The sequence below is a fragment of the Jaculus jaculus genome, chromosome 1 (assembly GCF_020740685.1).
Source record: "Jaculus jaculus isolate mJacJac1 chromosome 1, mJacJac1.mat.Y.cur, whole genome shotgun sequence".
NCBI classification, from domain to species: Eukaryota; Metazoa; Chordata; class Mammalia; order Rodentia; family Dipodidae; genus Jaculus; species Jaculus jaculus.
This window is the reverse complement of record NC_059102.1, coordinates 169,935,153-169,958,879: the sequence shown is the minus strand read 5'-3', so window position 1 is coordinate 169,958,879 and position 23,727 is coordinate 169,935,153. Positions and strand designations below refer to the sequence as shown.

The 23,727-nt window shown below is 39.8% G+C and overlaps 1 non-coding gene across 1 annotated transcript; it reads left to right on the top strand.

Moving 5' to 3' along the window:
* Positions 1–9,434: 9,434 nt before the first annotated feature.
* LOC123458139 lies at positions 9,435–9,541 on the top strand. The gene has a single exon (XR_006635437.1). It is a non-coding gene; the product is annotated as a U6 spliceosomal RNA (small nuclear RNA).
* Positions 9,542–23,727: the final 14,186 nt, after the last annotated feature.

Genomic DNA, 23,727 nt, shown 5'->3' with positions numbered 1-23,727 from the left:
TCTGAATAACTGGGTCAAATTGACATGATTCTATACATAAGTGACCCCAGAGCCTCCATCTCAAAACTCTTAAAGGTGATTAATTCCTTCAGCAAAATAGTGGGATACAAAATCAATGCACAACTATGTTGAAGATCAGAGGTGAGAGTGAGCATCCCTGTCTTGCTCCTGATGTCAACAGGAATTCCTTGAGTCTTTCTCTATTAAGTATTATTTGGGCTTAGGTGCTTTACATATAGCCTTTATTATGTTGAGATATAAACCGTCCATGCCTATTCTTTCCAATGTTTTGATCATGAAGTGATGTTGTATTTTGTCTACAGCCTTTTCTTCATCTATTGAAATGATCATGTGGTTTTTGAAAGTAAGCTTATTTATGCAGTATATTACACTGACAGATTTCCATATGTTGAACCAACCTTATGTTCCTGGGATAAACCCTAATGATCAAGGTGGATAATGCTTTTGATTTGTTGTTGAATAAGGTTTTCAAGGATATTGTTCAGGATGTTTGCATATAAGTTCATCAGAGATATAGACTTATAGGTTTCTTTTCTTGTATCTCTGGTTTTGGTATTAGGGCGATAGTAGCTTCATAAAAGGAGTGGGGGAGCTTTCCCTATTCTCTGATTATGTGGAACAGTTGATTTCAGTTCTTCCATGAAGATTTGATAGAATTTTGCTGAAATGCATTCTAGTCCTGGACTCTTCTTTTGGGGGAGATTTTTGATTATCTTTTCAATCTCAATGGGTGTGACACATTTCTTTAGAAGATTAATCTGCTCTGACATGAGTTTTGGCATGTAGTATGTGTCCAGGAATTTATCCATTTCTGCCAGATTATCCAGTTTTATAGAGTAGAGGTTTTGGAAGTAAGTCCTAATGATTCTTCCAATTTCACTTATGTCTGTTGTGATCTCTCCTTTCATTTCTAATTTTGTTATTTGAAGTATTTCTCTTTTTTGCTTGATCAAATTGGCCAGGGGTTTATCAACCTTGTTTATTATTTTCAAAGAACCAGCTCTCTTTTTCATTAATTTTCTTATTTTCTTAGTTTCCAATTCATTAATTTCTGGTGAAATCTTGAATCTTTCTGTCTAGAGCTTTTTGGGTTGGATTCTTCTTGTTTCTCCAGTGCCTTTAAATGATGGTTAGGTTATGTTAATTTTCCTAAGTATATAGAGACAGGCTCGATGGCCTAGTATATGATATATTTTGGAGAAGGTTCCATGAGCTGCTGAGAAGACTGTATATCCTGTAGATTTTGGGTTGAATGTTCTGTAGATGTACATTAGGTCTAGTTGATCTATGGTGTTGTTGAGCTCTCTTACTTCCCTGTTGATTTTCTGTTAGGATGATCTATTTATTGCTGATAGTGGAGTACTGAAGTTCCCAACTATGATGGTGTTTGTGTTTATTTCTGTTTTGTTGTCAAGTAGGTTTTGTTTTATGAATTGTAGTCCATGTATGTTTAGGGCATAAAGATCGATGATTATGATATTCTATTGTTGGATCATTCCCTTGATGAGTAAGAAGTGGACTTCTTTGTCATTTTCTATTACTTTTGGTTTGGAGTCTATTTTATCCAATATTAGCATAGTAATGCCTGCTTCTTATTTCCATTAGCTTGGAATATCATTTTACATCCTTTTACCCTGAGGAGGTGTCTCTCTTTAGTGGTGAGGTGGGTTTCTTGAAGTCAGCAGATTGAGGGGTACATTTTTCTGATTCACCCTGTTAACTTGTATCTCTTGATGGGTGAATTAAAGCCATTAATGTTTAGGGTAATAACTGTGCGGTTTGATTTAATCCCTGACATATTGTGGTGCTTTATGGGGCCTGATGTTTTCTTGGACTTTGTAGTTTTCTGAGCCTTCTCTAAGTTTGGTTATTGTGGTCTGCTTCTTGTAGACTCTTGAGATAGGTTGTTTGACTCTTCTATGTGGAGAATTCCCTGAAGTACTATGCTAATTTGTTATGATTTAAGGATTATAAAACTGGCTTTAAGACTCTCTCAGTAAAGTAAATTAAGTTCCTCTTTTCATCAAGGTTTTAACTATTCTTAAGATAAAGGCTCACATAAAAGTGGTTATTTTCCAAAGGTGAAGTACTCATACCTAAAGACATTGTAACTTTAAAAATAGCTTCTATCTTATTTATGCTAATTCTATTGAATGGTCATAGCTAGGTTTAATCACTTAGGTTTAAGTGATTTAAGTTCAGTAATGATAACTTTCATCTTCCTGGAATATGTTAGGATAGCTTGCTTAAGCTTTATCAAATTTAAGTCATGAGTAAAACATAAAATTGTTTTATGTTAATAAAAGTTTCTGTGGTACATAAAATCAATAACTATCAAGCTTAAGCCAAAATCATGGGTGGTCAAATAATGTTTTTTCTTTCAAAAAGATTTATCAAGGGTTATATCAAAATTTAGCTAGCTGTTTTGGTTTTAAAAAATTATTAAACTATATGGTTTTGTTTCCGATGTTCTCTGGGTAATTTGTACCAACACAGGTACCTAAACTAATCAGAGATGTTTTCAAACACAGGTGCTAAAAATTTCTAGGTTAAATGAGTTAGTCTATAAATCAATTGGTACTGTTTGCAAGACTGGTGACAGGTTCTGCCTGTGTTTATAAATGTAAAATATTTAAAATGTGAGATATTTATAAATATTAGATATTTAAAATATGAGATATGTCTACTTTCTATACCTCATATATAAGGCTTACACTACCATAGTACAACTAAAATTTTAAAGATAGGATAATCAGATTCTCAAGTCTCAATTACAAAAACAAAAGGGGGAATCCTTACCCCCACACGACCAACTAAAAAAGACATTATTTACCCTAAATATTTTAAATTTTTCTAAAGAAGATAAACAGCCTTAAAAAATTGCTCAGCCACCTTCCCCACCCCTGTCTAGCTTTTCCCAATGTTTCCTCTGGAACTTGCATTTGGGCCCTGCCTTCCCCTAATAATTCCAGTATAGATGTGGGATATATTCATCCTTCCTTCTGTACTTTTAACACAACTGAGCTCAGTGCTCAATGCTGCCTGCCTTCTGAAATGGTTTATGTTTATGGAGGCAGGATGGCCTATGACTTTCTGCCCACCAATTGGATGGGCCTTTGTGTCCCAGCCACCTTAATCCCAGATGTAGATATCATTCCTGGAAATGAAGCCCTCCTTATGCCCTCTTTTGATTATATCGGAGGGAGACTTATCTCCAACAACAGCTAGATTCCCTGGATGAGGTAGTCCTACAAAACAGGAGGGGACTAGACCTACAAATGGCCAAAAATGGAGGCATATGCTTGTTTTTACAGGAAAAATGCTGCTTTTATGCCAGTAAATTGGGAATCATCCAGGACAAGATTAAGAGGCTCCAGGAAGACTTAGAGAGGAGTTGGCAAGACCTCTAGGAAAGCCCACTGTGAACAGGCTTACATGGCTTCTTACCCTACCTCCTCCCTCTACTTAGGCCCTTCCTTCCCCTCCTCTTTATCATCACTGTCAGGTCTTGTGTAATTACCAAAATTACACAATTCATTCACCAGCAGCTAGAGACAATAAAACTCCATCAGGCTGAGATACATTACCACAGGCTGGCAACTCAAGAATTAAGTTCCTCAGATGACCCACTTCCGTCCATGTGACCAATGATGGGTAAGGTCCCCAGAGGGGGACAACCTAAGACAGGGGCCATGGTGACTAATACTCAAAAAAAAACAAAAGGGGGAGATGTTTGGTCTGGAGAGGCCTGGGCATGAGGCCTAGTGGAACTTCCTGAGCCTAGCTAAAGTTTGGTGATCTGCCTTGGGCCAGCTACGCCTAATGGCTTCTGGCCTGCTACTTCCACATGGGAGTTGGAATTCCTGTGCACACATGCTTGGGGCCAATCATCTCAAAGGTCGTGGGTTACTATTGGCCCTTACCTCTCCCCTCATCCTAGAATCCCCGCCTTCGTTCCCAATATTATATAGGCAACTGCCTGTAGCAATAAAGCGAGTTCCTGCTTTGACAAGACTCCCAACTCACTGTGGTTTTCTCCTGTGACTAGGAGAGGTTCTGAGTTGTCTGATGTTCATCCCTCTTCCTCAACCCCTTGGGAGGAACCAGCAGGCCTGGTCCCTCCTCAGCACTACCAACCTGCTGGGGAGGAGCCCAGCATCAGAAGGCAGGGGTATAGGATGATGCTAATCCATTGGTGGGTTGTGGGGGGTTATGGGATACAGTGGTCTGGTGGTTGGTGGCAGGTAGGGGACAATTAGATGTTGTGGACTCGGGGGCATGGTTCTGGTGGCACAGAATCAGTGAACCTGTGTCCTTTGGCTTTACAGGCAAACACCTTAACTGCTAAGCCATCCCTCCAGCCCATCATCTGATTTCTTAATGTAGCCATTCTGACAGGAGTGAGATGGAATCTCAAAGTTGTTTTAGTTTGCATTTCCCTGATGGCTAAGGCTGCATAACATTTTTTAGATGTTTATATGCCATCTATATTTTTTTGAGAATTCTCTATTTAGTTCCATAGCCCCACTTTTTAATTGGGTTGTTTGATTTCTTATTATTTAGTTTTTTTGAGTTCACTGTATATCCTGGATATTAATGCTCTATTGGATGTATAACTGGAAAATATTTTCTCCCATTCTGTAGGTTTCCTTTTTACTTTATTCACAGTGTCCTTTGCTGTACAAAAGCTTTGTAAGTTCATAAGGTCTCAGTGGTTGGTTAGTGGTTTTATTTGCTGAGTAACTGGGGTTATATTTAAAAAGTCTTTCCCTATGCCAATATGTTGAAGGTTTTCCCCTACTTTTTTCTCTTTAGGTTTCAGAGTTATAGGTCTGATATTAATGTCTTAGATCCATTGGGACATAATACTTGCATATGGAGAGAGATAAGGATTCTTCAATATATAGATATCCATTTTACCCAGCAACATTTTTTGAAGAGGCTGTCTTTTCTCCAATGGGTATTTTTGGCATTTTTGTGGAAAATCAGGTGGCTGTAGCTGCCTGGACTTATATATGGGTCCTCTATATTGTTCCATTGATCTATGAGTCTGTTTTTGTGTCAGTACCATGCTGTTTTTGTTACTATGGCTCTGTAATATAGGTTAAAGCCAAATATGGTAATACCACCAGCCTTATTTTTGTGGCTCAAAATTAATGTGGGGATTTGCAGGTTTTTGTACTTCCAAATGAATTTTAGGATTGTTTTTCTATTTTCATGTAGAATGCCATTGGAGATTTGATGAGAATTGTGTTAAATGTATAGATTGCTTTTGGTAAGATTGACATGTTCACAATATTGATTCTTCCAATCCAAGAACATGGGATGCCTTTCCATTTTCTAGTGTCTTCTGCAATTTCTTTCATGAGTGTCTAATAGTTTTCATTGTAGAGATCCTTCACTTCCTTGGTTAGGTTTATTCTAAGGTACTTTATTTGTTTATTTATTTTTGAGACAATTAATTGTGAATGTGAATGATTCCCTGATTTCATCCTCCTCATGGAAGAATGCTTAAACTCACAGCAATCCTCCTACCTCTGCCTCCTGAATGCTGGGATTAAAAGCACATGCCACCACACCTGGCTTAAGTTTTTTAATATAAGCACTTAAAGATATAAACTTCCAGGCTGGAGAGATGACTTAGCAGTTAAAGCACTTGCCTGCAAAGCCAAAGGACCTCAGTTCAATTCCCCAGGATCCATGTAAGCCAGATGCACAGGGTGGCATGGTTGCAGTGGCTGGAAGCCCTGGAACACCCATTCATTCCCTCTCTCTCTCTCATATTCCCTATAGGGTTGTGGGTTATGCATTGTGGGAGCATCAGTCAATTAATTTTGGAGGGAGGGAATACCTCTGGGCATGATGTCTCAACCTTTGGCTCTTATAATCTTTCTGCTCTCTTTTCCACAAAATTCTCTGAGCTGAGGTGGATGAGTTTTAGAGCCTCTGTATTTCTACTTTGTTAGATGTTGATTTCTGCTTTGGTAGGTGCTGATTATCAGGTTTGGCATGGAAGCAGCACTCTTTCTTGTCTCCCCAATTCCTCTGTGGTTTCAGCTGTAGGTTGGCTGAAGTGAAAGGGGTAGTTTATCTTCTCAGGTCTCACTCCCCTTTGAAAAAGAACAGATACTCCAGTGGAGAGTGAATTCAGCATAGTTTAAATGGGACAAGCATTATTAATTTAGGGAGAATGTGACATATGTAAGCCTTCTTTTAGCCAAAGACTAGTGAGAGCTTGACACTGGAGAGCATAATCTTTGTCTGTGTAGGATTCTGCTCCAGCTCCCAATTCCAGATATGTGTTTCTTTATACTGAACAGATCTCTTAGCCAATCAGAAAGCTATTAGTTTTCCACCAAGGATGTGAGCCACTATTGCACCGGCATGTACATCCTATCAGAGTGTTTGCTTAGACCTCTGCTTGCTCAGACTGTTGTTGGCCATTTTCCCCCAGTAGCTCATTTAGCACTTTTCAGCACTAGATGGGCTGTCTGGGGACTGGCTTTCTTCCAGATTTTATCGAGGTCTCTCTATGCTCCGTGTCGGCAGCATATGGTGTCTTCAGGCAAGATTACCTTTCGCATCAGGTAGGTAATCAAATACTTTGACAGAAACCTTTATTGAATTGGGTACCTTATAGCTCTCTCAGATCAACAGCTCAATGTGGGTAGCAACCAATTTCTGCTAATGGAAGTTTAGAGACAAAAAACAATTTCTTTTAAGCTTAGGCTTCATCCTGCTCTCTCCAGGCCTCTTCTTTTCAGGTGCTTCCCCCTTACTCCTTTTGAGGGTTATATCTTTTAGTCTATCTCCAAGGATAAAGGTTTCTATGGTGCCAGTTCATTTTGGATTTAGTTTCATGTTTGTTTTCCACCTCCCTCTTCTTCCCCTCCCCCAAAACCTTTCCATCCCTATTGTTTGGGCCTTGAGTTGCCTATCTGGTATGTCAGCAACTCAAGCAGGTCCAGGTTAGGAACCACAGATAAGTGAGACCATGTGGCATTTGTCTTTCTGTGCTTGTGTGAGTTCACTAAGTATGATTTGTTCCAAGTTTGTGCATTTTTCTAAAAATTTCATTGTATTGTTTTTTCTTAATGCTGAGTAGAATTCCATTCTGTAAATGAACCACAACTACGCTATCCATTTTGGGGTTATAACCACAGATATGCAGATTGTGGAGACTGCAGGTACATCAAAGGTACCTGGAGAAATGGGAGCTGGGGATCTGGGAGGTCTGGCCTACTCACCCCGCTTGCACATACTCTTCAACACATATATCAGGGGTTGGGGAAATAGGATCCAGGAACATGGATGGTGAGAGGCAAGAGGCCAGCTCCTACATTGGCCCCTGTGCACCCACCCTCTGGCTCAGGGTAAGAGGGATTTGGTTACCAAGAGGCTAGTCAATGAGGAAACCAGAGCAAAAGGCATGCTTCCACAGCCCACATAGGGACCAGGCAATTGTTTCCTAGACTTCTGCTTGCATAAATTAGAAAACCCAGGAAATTTTGTTTTTCCAGGATGTAGCACACCTACTCCAATGAGTCATGTTGTGTACATTTTACCTAGGGCCCTGCTAAGCCTTGATCTGGTATAGACCTAGAGGTGAAGATGGGTACTAAGAGACATCAAAATTGTCTTTCTTGGCATCTTCTTCAGGGAAAGTCATTGCCTGTTCTTTAGACAATGCAGGATTAACTTTCCGAGTCAACAGGGGAGAGAAAAATACTATATGGAGTGAGAGGGGGAATATATATGCTGCTAAATAAGGAGAGATTAATTCCACAGTCAAAGTAAACCCTCAGAATCTGTGAGTTTAATACCCTCAGCCTTGCCAGAGTCTTCCCACACATCTCCATCCCAAGTTATCAGATCCTATTCTTTTATAATCAGTCCACACCTCCTGCTGACACCTTTCAAAGCTAGGATTTAAACTTGCTTTGCCAGTCAATATTATGATCAGGGCTTGAGTTTTTGCCAACTTGAACCCTATGGTTACTGGAAAGACAATTCTGTTCAGGTGTACATTGGGAAATCTTTAAATTGTGCATCGGGGAAATTTTAATCTCTGAGCTCATTCTTTTCCTTGGTTGCTAGAAGCAATCAGCCAACATTATTGTATCCCTTGCTTTCCCACAGATATTCAAAAGCTTTACACAGAGAATCACTGTAGCCCTTGCTCCTCACAAGGGGTCAATCCAAATTACCAAATGAGTTTATCTTGCATAGTTCTTTAAATATTTCACACTGTGGATTATCAGTGGCTTTTTTACTACCAGGAGTGACTTTAGTAAACTGTAGTTTCATTGTGGAAAGCTTCTCCAGATACCATCAAACCTACTAGAGAAATTCATTCTTAAAATTCTGTTTTTCCAGAACCACTCCTGGTATCACAACCTATAGTAGTCTGTGTTCTCTAGAGGAACAGAGCTGATACAATGAATGTACATTGCAAAAGAGGATTTACTAAACTGGCTTACAGGGTACCAGCTGGGTAGTACAACAATGCTGTCTCCACCCGGAGGCTGAGAACCTGATAGTTCCTTAGTCCACAAGGCTAGAGGCCTCAATTTCTCATCCAATTTGGCACTGAATTTCTGGAAGATTCCTGAAGAGCTACTAGTATTCAGTCCATAATAGAAGACTGAAGAAGCTGGGCGTTAATGCCAATGAAAACTGGTGGCAGCAACAGTAATGGAATAGATGTGCTTACCAGGAAGAAGCAAAGGCAGAGGAATGAGTAGTTCTGCTTTTTCCTCAGACTTCATTACATTTGGGTTGACTTGGGGCAGTGTCACCCATTCTAGTGGAGGATCTTCCCTGATCTCAGTTAGTCCTTCCTGTAAATGCCCTCATGACCCACCCGGAGGCATATCTATGAGTTCTTGGTGCTATGTCAAAACATCTAACAAAAGTTACTTAAGAAAAGAAGGGTGGCGCACGCCTTTAATCCCAGCACTCAGGAGGCTGAGGTAGGAGGATCACTGTGAGTTCGAGGCCACCCTGAGACTCCATAGTGAATTCCAGGTCAGCCTGGGCTACAGTGAGACCCTACCTCGAAAAACCAAAAAAAGAAAAAAAAAAAGAAAAGAAGGGTTTTGTTTGGCTCACACTTGGGAGAGTAAAGTCTCCTGTGGTGGGAAAGACGTGGTAGGAACATGTGAGCAGCACGACTCACATATAAGCAGGCTATGACACAGACAGTATGGGTGCTAATGCCCAGCTGGATTGCTATTTTTCACCTTTTTATTCAGTATGGGACCTAAGCCTATGGGATGGTCCCACCTGCATTCAAGTTCTTCCTTTGTCATTTAAGTGTCACCCTCACAGTCAGGACCAGAGGAATACTGTCTAAATGATTTCCAATCAAGTCAAATTGAAAATGAAAAATACTGATCAAAAGTCCACCCTTTGTGCTCACTTTGTCAGCACATATGCTAAAATTGGAACAATACAGAGAAGATTAGCATTGTCCCTGCGCAAGGATGACATGCAACTTCATGAAGCATTCCATTTTTTTTAAAGTCCACCCTTGGGGCTGGAGAGATGGCTTAGTGGTTAAGCGCTTGCCTGTGAAGCCTGAGGAGCCCAGTTGGAGGCTCGATTCCCCAGAGGCACAAGGGGGTGCACGCGTCTGGAGTTTGTTTGCAGTGGCTGGAGGCCCTGGTGAGCCCATTCTCTCTCTCTCTCTCTCCATATATATATATATATATATGTATGCCTATTTCTCTCTCTGTTGCTCTCAAATAAATAAAAAAAAATAAAGTCCACCCTTTATCAACTTGATATTCCAACACATCACTTTAATTTTTTTTATTAATTAGTTTTTTATTCCGCAAATACAGTTAGTTTGGTACCATTATTAGGCTCATCCGTGACCTACCCCCTCCCCATTGTCCCCTCCTTGTTGAGGTATATGGGTCGTGCATTGTGGAGTTAGCCCACAGTTATGGGTAAGATAAATGTCTCTGCATATCATGACCCAACATGTGGCTCTGACATTCTTTCTGCTCCCTCTTCCGCAAAATTTCCATGACCCATGTTGGGTTCATTTTTGGTCTGCTTCAGTGATAAGGTGTTGGGGGCCTCTGAGGCTCTGGCTCTCTGATTTGGTAGGAGATGATTTTTCTCTGTGTTGGTCTCCTTCCCCCTTGTGCTGGTATGGGGTTCATCAGGAAAACAGCACCCTTGCTGCCCTTGCTTGTTTCGCCAATTGTTCTTAGTTTCAGCCAGGGCCCTTTTGAGGTGTGATGAGGTGGCTCTCTCCTTAGGATCTAGTGATTCTTTGCCAGAATGGAAGTTGGATGGCCTTTAACACAGATTCCAGTAGAGTCCTTATTCCCCTCTGAAAGCTCATGAGAGAGAGAGAAAGGGAGAGGGAGAGGGAGAGAGGGAAGATGTAGAAGATTAAGGTTAGCCTTGGTCCTACCCTCTCCAGTGTCTTGTGGTTCAGGTGTTCCCTGTAAGGGCCTGGTGAAGCTTTAGCCATTTGGTCTGCCTTTTAGGGAGTAGAATTTTATGGTACTATTGCTGTTTGGGTCTAGATTTGTCTTTCCCACCCCTTAGATGCTCTCCCCTCCCTCCCTATCCATCCTAGTGTCTAGTCCACGAGATGCTTGCTAGATATGTAAGGTATCTTGGGTAGATTCAGGTTAAGTGCTGTAGATGAGTGAGACTATGTGGCTATTTTTTTCTGTGATTGGGTGAGTTCACTGAGAATGATCTGTTCCAGGTTCAACCATTTTTCCTCAAATTTCATTGTGTCATTTTTTTTTTCTTACTGCTCTATAAAATTCCATTGTGTAGATATACCACATCTTTGTTATCTATTCTTCTAGTGATGGACATCTGGGTTGATTCCATCTCTTAGCTATTACAAATTGAGCCTCTACAAACATGGCTGAGAAAACCTCTCTGGACTGTGGTTTAACAGTTTTAGGGTAGATGCCCAGTAAGGGAATAATTGGGTCTGTTGGTATCTCTATAGTCAGTAGTCAGCCTTTTCAGGAGTCTCCATACTGCTTTCCAAAGTGGTTTTGCACCATCCTACATTCCCACCAACAATGGATGAGTGTTCCTACTTCTCTACATCCCACTTTAATATTTTTTTATTAATTAGTTTTGTATTCAGCGAACACACTCAGTTTGGTACCATTAGTAGGCTCATCCGTGACCTACCCCCTCCCCTTGGCTCCTCCTTGTTGAGGTATATGGGTCGTGCATTGTGGAGTTAGTCCACAGTTATGGTGAGATAAATGTCTCTGCATATCATGACCCAACATGTGGCTCTGACATTCTTTCTACCCCCTCTTCCACAAAATTTCCCTGAGCCATGTTGGGTTCATTTTTGGTCTGCTTCAGTGATGAGATGTTGGGGGCCTCTGGGTCTCTGGCTTTCTGATTTGGTAGGAACCAACACATCACTTTTAACCATTACATTTCACTCCTGGTCCTCAAAGGCTCATGGCTATCTCATAATGCAAAATGTATTTTGTCTATTTGTAAGAGTCCCAACAGTCTCAATAGTCCCAGCATTGTTCAAAAGTCTAAGTGCAGAGTCTTTCCTGAGATTCAGGCAATCTCTTAGCTGTGAGACATGCAATTTTTTATACATTTACATATTTCCATTATACAATTGTACAGGATAAATATTCCTGTTGCAAAAAGGAAGAATGGGGGCCTAAGAAGGAAAGAGCAAATCCAAGCAAGATAAAAATCTCAGCCGGGTGTGGTGGCGCACGCCTTTAATCCCAGCACTCAGGAGGCGGAGGTAGAAGGATCGCCGTGAGTTCAAGGCCACCCTGAGACTCCATAGTGAATTCCAGGTCAGCTTGGGCTAGAGTGAGACCCTACCTCAAAAAAACAAAAAAAAAAAACAAACAAAAAAAGATAAAAATCTCGAAAGTCAAGCAGAAAATCATGCAACTCCATGTCCAGCATCTGGAGCTTGTGGTGCAATCTGAGCTACAACAGCCTTAAATAGTTTTGCTTCTCGATCTCCACCACCTGCAGCACATGTGAGCTTGCTCTTGGCTCAGCTCCACTCCATGCCTGCACTTTTTCTTGAAGAATAGATCTGGTTACCTTAACATCTTGGAGTCTTCATTTAAACTTGGGCTTCATCATGAGAGTTTCATGCAGTGGTCTCTCAAGGCCTGTTTATAAGAAATACGATCCTGCCATGTGGCAGGCCTCTGAAGCTTTCTAGAACTTTGGTACAAATTTTTATGATTCCCCACATCCTTGAATTTTGCATACCTTCAAAACCACCAATACGTGGATGACACTGACAACTTTTGATAACAGCAGGAAATGTAGTCTGGTCTCCTTCTCTCACAGCTATAGTGTCCTCTGTGTGCCTTAGCATGAAGACAGAAACATGCTTCCTTATGTGGTTGTTTTCAAGGAAAGAACTCCTTCAGAGGCTTTCACAGCTCAGGTTCTCTTCTTTCAAATCAAGTTCCTTTTTTTTTTTTTTTTTTAACCAGGTGGAGCCTTCAATGGATAAGGTCTTGACATTAACAGACTTTCCTTATTGTCTGAGTATAATGCACAAGCTTTCTCTATAATGTTCATAAATTATTATAGCTGCTGTATCCATGCTATATTTGTCTGCATCTATAAACTCACACTCCATTCCTTGTCAACTGTATGTTTTTCATATCATTCTGTTCTCTCTCCTCATAGGTCTGCATAAGAGCAATGTCCTGAGTGTTATACTGTCTTGAGTTTTCCTCGGTCAAATGACTTAATTTTGAATTCAACTTGACTCAGATTTTCAGTACATCAGCAGAAAGCAGCCAGATTCATTGCCAGAATGGAAGTTGGATGGCCTTTAACACAGATTCCAGTAGAGTCCTTATTCCCCTCTGAAAGCTTGTCAGGAGCCATAGAGCAAAAGCCTCTCCATTTTGCCTGGGCCTGCTCATAAGCTGACTCATTACTCAGAAAGCTGGTCCATCCAGCTTTCTATTAGGTACTTCTGGAACCGGTCAGCAGACTGCTTACAGAATCTTATCTTTTGCAAAAGGCCAGTTTATGAATATGAAGCCTGGTGCAGTCAGGATGTTAAGCCAGTGAGGCAAGATTAGATGAACACCTAATTACATCCCCTCTAGGTTTCCTGACAGCTCCTTGCCCTGGCCACGTCCCCTTCCCCCTACAACTCCTTGCCCTGACCATGTCCCCTTCCCCCTACAAGCCTATGTAAACCTACATGTAAGAATAAACTCTTGAGGCCTTGACAAACATCTAGCATGGTCTCCTTCTTGTGTCTGTTTGCCTTCTTTCATTCAGGTTAATTTTCCCCTCGTTTCCTTGTTCAACTCCCCACTGGCCGGGGCAAAAGCTAATGAGTTGGATCTCTAATGTCTACATTTTTTCTCAAAATTCTGGACTTCCTCATGCCTATCCAAATAATTTATAGCCTTCTAGGGCTTCAATAGCCATAAGCTTCAAACCCTTCCACATTTTTCCTGCTATCCAGTTCAAAAGACCTATGAACTCCATGATCAGTTTTAATATATAGCAACATTCCCACTCCTTGGTACCAATTTTCTGTATTAGTTACTTTTCTTATTGCACTGGAAATGCCTGACCAAAACAACTTAAGGAAGTAAGGAAGGAAGAAGGGAAGGAAAGGAGTAAGGGAGGGAGGGAGAGAAGATGAGTTTATTTTGGCTTACATCTTAAAAAGGTGCATGCTATCATGAAGGGAAGGCATGGGGCAGTTCATATGGGCCTGGATCTTCTTGCATCTGAAAATACAGGAAGCAAAGAACACAGAATTCTGGTGTTCTTCTGGGTTCTTCTTGTTCTTCCTCTTTATTCAGTCTGGACCCTAGCTCATGAATGGTGTATCAGAAAACCTTCTCTAAAAATACACCTCTAAGTCTGTCTAGAAGTGTGCCTTCTAGAAGATTACAATTCTAGCCAAGTGAAAAATGAAGATTAACTATCACAACCTAGTGACTCTACTTGCTAACCTTACATATTCTATCTGCACTTTCAGCACCTATTTAGAAAGGTGGGTTGAATATGAAATGTTTCCATAGTCTCAGGTGGTTGTGACCTTACGTAGTAGTCTGTGGGGGGTGGAGCCCTGCTGAAGGAAGTTGTCCTCAGTGTGAACCTCGGGGTGAAGTGCAGCCCTGCCTGTGTGTGTTCAGAGTCAGTGGTGCTTATTGTTCTCTCTGTTGCACCAGAATAAAGCGTCCCCTGGGAAGGTTAAGACAGAAATAATCCCTTTCCTCCTGAAAGATGCTTTCAGTGAGGGTGTTTGTCCAAGAAATGAGAAGGTAACTACAACACAAAACTGATACCAGTGGAGTGGAGTCAGAGTTAAAAGACCTAAATGCAAAAAACAAAAACAACCTGTGGACTGTGAAACTTGTCTTATGAGGGGAACAAAGAACTATGTCTAGACTGTGCTAGAAAAAGTTTGTATGAGGGACTTGTTTGCTTATCCTGGGCCCTGAGAACTTGAACAGGGTTGAATTTAAAAGAAATGGACTGATATGAGTAGAATGATATGGCACAGAAAAAAAATGAAAGTTTTGGATAAGACAGCAGCCTGTTCTGCATTGAGAGATCACCACCACTGAGGATGGGCCAGCTGTTCTGCATTGGAACAGTAGAAATAATGCTGACTCTTTTTATTTATTTATTATTATTATTTTGGGGGGTGGTGGTTCAAGGTAGGGTCTCACTCTAGCTCAAGCGACCTGGAATTCACTATATAGTCTCAAGGTGGCCTCAAACTCATGGTGATCCTCATACCTCTGCCTCCCAAGTGCTGGGATTAAAGGCATGCGATACCATGCCCAGCTAAGAATGCTGACTCTTTTGAAAGTAGGGGCCCTGAATGTTGAGGGAGTTCTATGCTGTTCAAAGTTGGTCTTATTCCCCACTTTGCTAACAAATTTGTAGCCTACTTGGTACTATGGGGGTATAACACATGCAGGAAAGAAGGGTCATTGGATTTACAATGCAGTTTTATTTTAGAAATGGCCACTGGGAAATATGAGGTAGGGTTGTTGGAGTTCCAGTGTGGAGACCCAATGGAGCCATGAGGATGAGCCATGGATTGCAGTAGAGACCCCAGGAATTTGTACAAAACCAGGACTGTGGGACAGCTGCCAACGAGAGCTGTTGGCTTGGGATGGATTTTTCCTCATGCTGTAAGCAGCCCAGCTAGAGAGACCAATTTGGAACTGCAGAGAATTTGTCACTGGTTACAGATCCCAGACTTGGAGCCATAGGATTTGATGATTGCTCTGTTTATTTAAGATCTTGTATTAGTTCAGTCTTTCCTTATACCCATTGCCATCTTTTGCAGTGTGACTGTTTACTCTGTTCCATTATGTGTTTTTTGTTTCATAGGCTCACAGTTAAGAAACCTTGGACTATGGGGATGTTTTGAACAATGCTGGGATTGACAAAAACTATGGGGGCTTTTTAATTTGGACTGAAAGCATTGGATTTTACATCATGGATGGTGGTGAGTTTATGGGAGCCAGGGTCAGAATATTGTAGATTTCACCATAAACTCAGATATTCTAAATTTGTGGTCCCCAGCTGATGGCAGTTTGGGAGGTGGAGCCTTGATGAGGGAGGTGTGTTGTTGGGTTGACCTTAGGAGTGTTATAGCCCGTTCCCTGTGCAAGTGTTCGTCACAGTCTCCTGCTGCTGTTCTCTGCCTGCTGGGGGCGAGGTGATGCCTACCCTCTGCTCGTGCTATGATTCTTCCTCCTGTCACTGAGATTCCTCTACAGATTTAAGTCAAAATAAACCCCTTCCTTCACCCAGCTGCTTCTGGTTGGGTGTTCTTTCCTAGTACTATTTCAGTAACTACAACAAGTACAGTTGTAGGAGCGCAATTACACTGACTGATACCTGAACAATAATCTGTCTCGAGTACTCAAGATAAAAAGCTCTTGATTTTGATGTATTTTTGACTTAAGGATATTTTGTTGAGTTTCTATGTATGTATCTTTGTTAATGTCAGATACATTCCTACAGTTTTCTTATAAAATCTATTTTGGTTTTGCAGTCAGTGTAAATTTGGTCTAATAAATTAATCTGTGTACAGTTAGTAGTATTTCTTCCTTGTATACGTTGTATAAATAGCCACTGGAAACATCTGGGTGAATTTTCTTAGTTGAAAAGTTTTAAATTTCAAAATCATTTCCTCTAATGGATAGAGGACAGCTTGAGTTGTATATTCCTCCTCAGTGATCTTTAGAAATCTATGCTTGTCACAGAATGAATAACATGAGTTCAATACTGCTAAACATAGTCATATATGATTTTATTATATTTAATGTATATAAACATATATAACATATACACACATATACATATGTGTGTGTATACATCCATCCATATATATATATATATATATATATATATATATATATATGGGGGGGGCAGGTTATACTCTTTTACCCCTTGCCCCACTCCCATTGCCCTAAGGACCCTCCTAAGTGGGGTTAAGGTATTCGCTGTGGAGTCGTGAAGTCCTCAGTCAATCCCTGTGTGGTAACAAGGGGACCATGCCTCAATGTATTCCTACCCACTCTTTGGCTCTTACAATCTTTCCACCCCCTCTTACACAATGTTTTCTGAGCCATGGCAGTCCTGTTGGTAATCTGACTTAGTGTTGCATTCATTTTAGCCTCTGGATTTCTGCTTTGGTGGGTTTTGATTGGCTACCTTATCTGTCACCATCATCACCCTGGAGCAGGTTGTCAGGACAGCAGTAAGAGTAGTATTCTTACTGCTGCTTCCTCTGCAGTTTCTCTAGGGCCCTGGCAAATGTGGTAGTGGTGCCACATCTTGTAGTGGGCAGTTAGCTTACAGTTTAATATATCCCAGTTCTTGGAAGCATACAAGAGGATATTGTTAAGCCATCTCATAGTAATTAACATAAGTAAAAAAAATTTTATATTGATGAGCATATATTTGTATAATCAGTATCATAACAATGATGTGGGCCATTTCCTACACTTTCAAAAAGTTTCCCTAAGCTGGGTGTGGTGGTGTACGCCTTTAATCCCAGCATTTGGGAGGCAGAGGTAGGTGGATCACCATGAGTTTGAGGCCACCCTGAGACTACATAGTGAATTCCAGGTCAGCCTGGGCTCGAGTAAGACCCCGCCTCATCACTGAGGCAGACCAAAAATGAACCCCAAATGGCTCAGGGAAATTTTGCAGAAGAGGGGATGGAAAGAATGTCAGAGACACATGTTGGGTCGGGATATGCAGAAACATTTATCGTACCAATAACTGTGGGCTAACTCCACAAAGCATGACCCATATACCTCAACAAGGAGGAGCCAATGGGGAGGGGGTTGGTCATGGATGAGCCTAATAATGATACCAAACTGCTGGTAATTGCTGAATAGAAAACTAAAATGAATAAATAAAAAAATAAAAATAAAAATAAAAATAAAAATAAATCAAAAGAAAAGGTTTCCTTGTATTCATTTCCCATCTTACTTCCTTCAGACTCCCAGCTCCAAGCAACCACTATTTTGATGTCTGGCTCTATAATTTTCTTATGACAAATGTCAAATAAATGCAATCAATTAAATTGTATTATTTAATTATTTGGGAAGGTGAGAGAAAGGAAGAGACAATGTGTGTGTCAGGGCCTTTAGCCCTAGCAAATGAACTCCAAATGCATGTGCCACTTTTTGTATCTGGCTTCATGTGGGTACTGGGGAAATTGAACCTGGGTCCTTTGGCTTTGCAGGCAAGCACCTTAACTGCTAAGCCCTCTTTCCATCACAAATGCAATGATTTAGTACATAACATTTTGAGACTTTTTTTTCTTTCTTTTGCTCCTTCTTTCTTTTTGTGGAATAGTCTCACTATGAAGCCCTTAGTGGCCTCCTATTCATGGTGATCTACTTGCCTCACTGTTTTTAGAATTAGGATTAAAAGCTTTCACAGCCATGCTAGAATGACACTAGTTTGCTGCAGAGAGGATAATCTGATAAACTGAGCTATCTGCAAATCGTACAAAGCTCCAAGGATACAGCTTTCATAAGTAGTCACCCATGCTGGGCTGATGTAACTGCACCCATGTTCCTGTAAATAATACCTAATCCATACTCCTGTAAGCAGCCTCAAAATGTAGCTGCTTCAGTAACTGGGACTGGGTGGAATAATTTCTGTCCTCTGTCATCAGTGCCCTACCTGGTGTAACTAGATGTTTACATCTCCCTAGGAAAAGTCACACAAGCAAATACAGATTGTGTAAGCATAGTGCATTCTTTTTATTGTTGACTAGAATTTCGGTGCATGGATATTTGACTCTCTTTATTACTATTGCTGGACACTTGGGTTGTTTATAGATTTAAATGATTATGAATAAAGTTGCTACTAGCAGTGAAATGCAAGTCTGTGTGGGGATGTGTTTTCATTTTCTTTGGGTTTACATTTCCCAGCGTTGTTGATAAGAAACTAACTTCTTGCCAACTGCTCATTTTACATCCACATTGCAATGTATGAGCCCCGTTTGTTCTACCTTATCTTCAACCCAGGTGCAGATGATTTTCCTATCTGCTCATACTCAGGAATCATTGATACTATAGACACAATCCTCAATAGTACTCTTTAAATCAGTATGCATGAAGATGCATAAGAATTAGCTTAAATTCTTTTTTCATTTTATTTTTTCTCAATTTTTATTAACATTTTCCATGATTATAAAATGTATCCTATGGTAATACCCTTCCTTCTCCCCCTTTCCCCTTTGAAACTACATTCTCCATCATATCCCCTCCACATCTCAATCAGTCTCTCTTTTATTTTGATGTCATGGTCTTTTCCTCTTCTTATGATGGTCTTGTGTAGGTAGTGTCAGGCACTATGAGGTCATGGATATCCAGGCCATTTTATGTCTGGAGAGAGCACGTTGTATGGAGTCCCACCCTTCCTTTGGCATTTACATTCTTTCTGCCACCTCTTCCGCATTAGACCCTGAGCCTTGGAAGGTGTGATCAAGATGTTACTCAGTACTCCAGTCACTTCTTTCCAGCATTATGATACCTTCTGAGTCATCCCAAGGTCACTGCCATCTGAAAAGAGAATATTCTCTACCCAAAGTGAGAGTAGCATTAATATAAGGATATAAATATTAAAAGAAGTGCTTACTGAGCAGTTTGATAAGCATAGTATATACATTTTTTCCAGACATCAGCAGATGTTACACCCCCAGAGCTCATGACTACCCCTGTTTTAAGTTTTCAGTATCAGGGATGTATTTCCCCCCATGGAGCAGGCCTCCAGTCTAATTGGAGGGCAGTTGGTTTCCACCATGACAGACATGCCACTATTGTACCCGTTGGCTCATTTGGGGTGGCTGGCCAATTATAAGGCTTGCAGTGTCCACTTTTGAGTATCTTCACTGGTGGTATCTCTCCCATTGAACTACATGTAGAATGGCTTCTTCCAGCTTTCTGTCAGCTGGTCTACATGGAGGAGGTTATCAGCTCAGTTCCAGCAGGATTTCTCAGCTTAAATTCTTAAGGATGGCAAAAGTATAGTTCAAGACATGACAATGTTGACCTATACCCAGAAACTATGATTCAGCAAAATTTTATAGTTAAATAAATCTTTCACCCACTTCTGTGCTCTGGAAATTGCCTATTGCAAGGGTCAACCTACCCTCATGTAATTTAGATATCCCTCCAGTGACTTTGTGCTTAGCAAGGGCAAGACAGAACACATAAACAACAAAATCAACTGGCAATTCTCAATGATGCATAAGATGAAAATGCTTATTAACAAGTATTTGCTCAATTTTCTTTCCACTCAGGATGACTCAGCATGTCACATCTCTTTATCTTCCAAGAACAGGCTAAAGTTCAGGTAAAGATTCGTGTAATGTACTGTTCGTACTTCCATTACACCCCTCATGAATGATTAACTGTATGGTCCAACTTCAGTGATCAAAGAAAGGCTTTTGTTAACTAACTTGACCAAACAAATCCAGCTGAACTTTGACTCACTCAGCCGAAGCCAACACTGACACACAGAAAAAGGCTCCTTTCCACAATGAAAAGCTTGAACTTGTCTACTCCTCTTTTTATTCCCAGTTTTTCAAGTGTTTGTAGATAATATGGTCTGAAAAATCTGAAAAATTTATTGTAATAGTCTCCTCTTTCTCTATTGCAATACCCTTCCTTTCCCCCTTTCAATAATTCCTTAAACAAAATTTTCCCCCTAAGTCTGGAATTGTTTTAATTTTTAAAATATTTTGGTTTCTGCTAGAGCTGGGCTGTAAACTTCTTCTCTGTCAGCTACATTTCTTTGTACCAAAATGTGCTATGCAAGCTGCTGGGTGAGCAAAGCCAATAGTCTGACACAGCTGTGTTCAAGTCATTGGATATCTCTTGTCCTGTCTTTGCCCTTCTGCCATGGAGGATATAGCATAAAGGTTGTCTCCAGATTCTGGCTTTTTAACCTTGGAATTTACAGCCTGCAGAACTATGAGGCAAGGAGTTTCTATGGCACAAATGAACTGAAATAAAATGTTCTAAACAAGCTGTTGCAACAATTGTGCATTTATGTGCAAAGGCATAAATAAATGCTAAATATAAACTGATGCTATATGTTCCCATAAGCTTCTATGCAAATGTTTTTAAATATCCCATGATTGAATTGAAATACGCCACATCTTTTTATAAACTATAATAAGATGAACCACGTATATTAGAAATAAATTAAAGGGAGAAAAACACTGTAGTTACCAGAAACTTAAAACATAAAATAAAACAGCTTGGCATAAAAATACTTTTATTGATAAAGTAGTTTATCATCAAGACACTGATGAACAGCTATAGAACCTCTTTATTTGTACTAGAATCAAATAAATAAATCTGTAGATTAGGGGATAATTTCTAAGTTTATAATAAGAGGTGGAATTTTCAATAAAGGACGAGGTAATTAGGCCAAGCATAGTGGCTCATGACTTTAACCCCAGCACTTGGGAAGCAGAGGTAGGAGGATTTCTATGAGTTTGAGGCCAGTGTGGGACTACAGAGTGAGTTTCAGGTCTGTCTGGACTAGAGTGAGACCTTAAACTTGCAAAAAAAAAAAAAAAAAACTAAAAAGAGAGAGAGAGAAAGGGGTAATTCATTGAAAAACTGGTTTATAATCAGAGATATTAGCTTGAACGAACATGTTTAATGGCATGATATTAAGATATAGAAATAAGTATAGCTGTTGCTGGAGAAATGGCTGTGATTAAGGTGCTTGCCTAAAAAGCCAAAGGACACAAGTTTGATTCCTCAGTACCCACATGAAGCCAGATGCATAAAGTGGCACATGTATCTGGAATTTATTTGCAGTGGCTAGAGGCCCTGGTATACCAATTCTCTCTCTCAAATAAATAAAATATTAACAAATAAATAAGCATAGCTATTTCTATATATATATGCATAAATATACAAAATTTCCTATACAACCCTTTCATATGAAATAAAGATGATGTCCATCTGCCAATTGGCAGAACCAAACAACTATTTATCATTCAGTAGAGATAAGCAATAGTCATATGTTCTTTAAATAGAGTAAGCTTGATACCTGAAGTTATCCTCCACATACACACACATATGTGCATGTGTGCATGTACACACACACACACACACACACACACACATGCACATGAGCACCACATAAATACAAAATGAAAAATGAGGAGTTGGAGAGATGGCTTAGTGATTAGGGCATTTGCCTGCCAAGCCAGGTTCGATTCCCCAGGACCCATGTAAGCCAGATGTATAAGGTGGCACATGCATCTGGAATTCATTTACAGTGGCTGAAAGCCCTGGTGAGCCCATTCTCTCTCTTTCCTTCTTTCTATCTCTTTCAAATAAATATACTAAAATAAGCCAAAAAAAGCAAACAAACAAAAGAAAAATGATAAGATGATCCACTTGAAATGGGATTTTTTTTAAAGCAATTCAAGGAGTCTAAAATTGCAGAGTGAGATGCAAACAAAAAATGTTTCAGCAATTCAGAAAATGTGCTTGGCCTCTTGGAATGTATGAAAATCTTTCGTGAATATTTATATTATGGAAGATCACTGTATCAACAATGTTCCAAAGATTTATCATATTGATTCAGTTGGCTCAAAACTTAATTATTTTATTTTTTCATTTAACAACTAATTATTAAGTGTCTCCAATAGAACAAACTTCTATTTCCATACACAGCAGGATCGTGTAAACAAAACAGAAAGAGCCGCTGTTTCTATGGGGTGCTGGTAAGCACTGTGAAGAATAGGGCAGATTGAAGGGCAAGGTGAATACCGCTAAAGGGAAAGCGACTATTTAACAAGGTGGCCAGGGAAAGTTTTCTTGATCAGTTAACATTTGTGTAAACATCTGCTTCTGGCTGTAGTGAAGGAAATTTCCACACAGAGGCAACAGGGAGCCCAAGTGCCTGGATATGGAGGCATATTGGAGTTGTGAGGAAACACTAAGGAGGTCAGTGCAAATGAAGTAAGATGAAAGACTGTGGGAGTAACAAGACAGGCTGTGGCCAAATTAATAGTGAATGAGCAACATTAGCCATCACAGAGAGAAACAGAACATTATCAAATATCAGACACTTTTAATATAATTGAATATTGGCAGTCATTTATTAATAAATTAAAATGTTTTTATTTCCATGCCTTTTATGATACTCTGCCTGCTTATTCTTTTGAAATGCACAGTGTCAAAAAATAAAATTTCTATAAAATGACTTGATCAAGATAGAAAACTTAATTCATTTATGATACTTTACCTCTATATCTCTCAATAACATACACCAAGAATCTGAGAATATGTATCTAATACTATATCATTTAGAAGTTATTTGACTAAAGAAAACCTAATCGTCATGAATTGATATTCTAATACTCTAGTTATTTATTTAACTTATTTTAATTCAACATTAGTACTGTTTCATTTACCTCTGGATAATTTTCTACTTCCGTTTGTTTGTGTTCACACCAATCATATATAGGCACTTATCTCGGGCTGTTAACTTTATATATTTTAAAATCATTTATTTATCCATAAATATTTATAAATCTGTATGTGTGTTTGTGCATGAGCTCACATGTGTGTATGCCATGGTGTGTGTGTGTCCTCTTCTTGAATCTCCTTTGAGACAGGGTATCTTGCTGCTGTAAAAGAACACTGGCCTAAATGGCCCATGAACTTCAGATCTTACTCCACCTCCCATTGTTTTAGGCACAGTGGGATCACAAGTTGATGAGCCCCTTTGTATCTGGCTCTACTTATGTGTGTTCTGGGGTGGGTCAAAGTCAGGTAGGAAGGCTTTGGGAGAAGCACTTTAAACTACTGAGCCATCTTCCTAGTCCCAAACCTGCTTTTTTTTGCATGTATATTAGTAGTGGCATGTGATAGAAAAATGCATGTAAAAAAGTGAATAAATTGAGTTTGCTTGATGAATGTCTTGAAAAACATAACCAAAGCCATTTTGTACTTCCTTTTAACAACTCTAATTCAAGTATTCCTTTTTTTCATCATTGTTTCCTTTCTCTAAAAACCAAACATCTGGAGAAGGGTATTTATTCCAGAATTTAACATTAGTTTGGGCCTTAAAATGTCACTAGATATGTAGAGACAATCCTAGAGGAATGAAACCAGCACCCATGTAAATGTCCATCCTACAACATTGAAC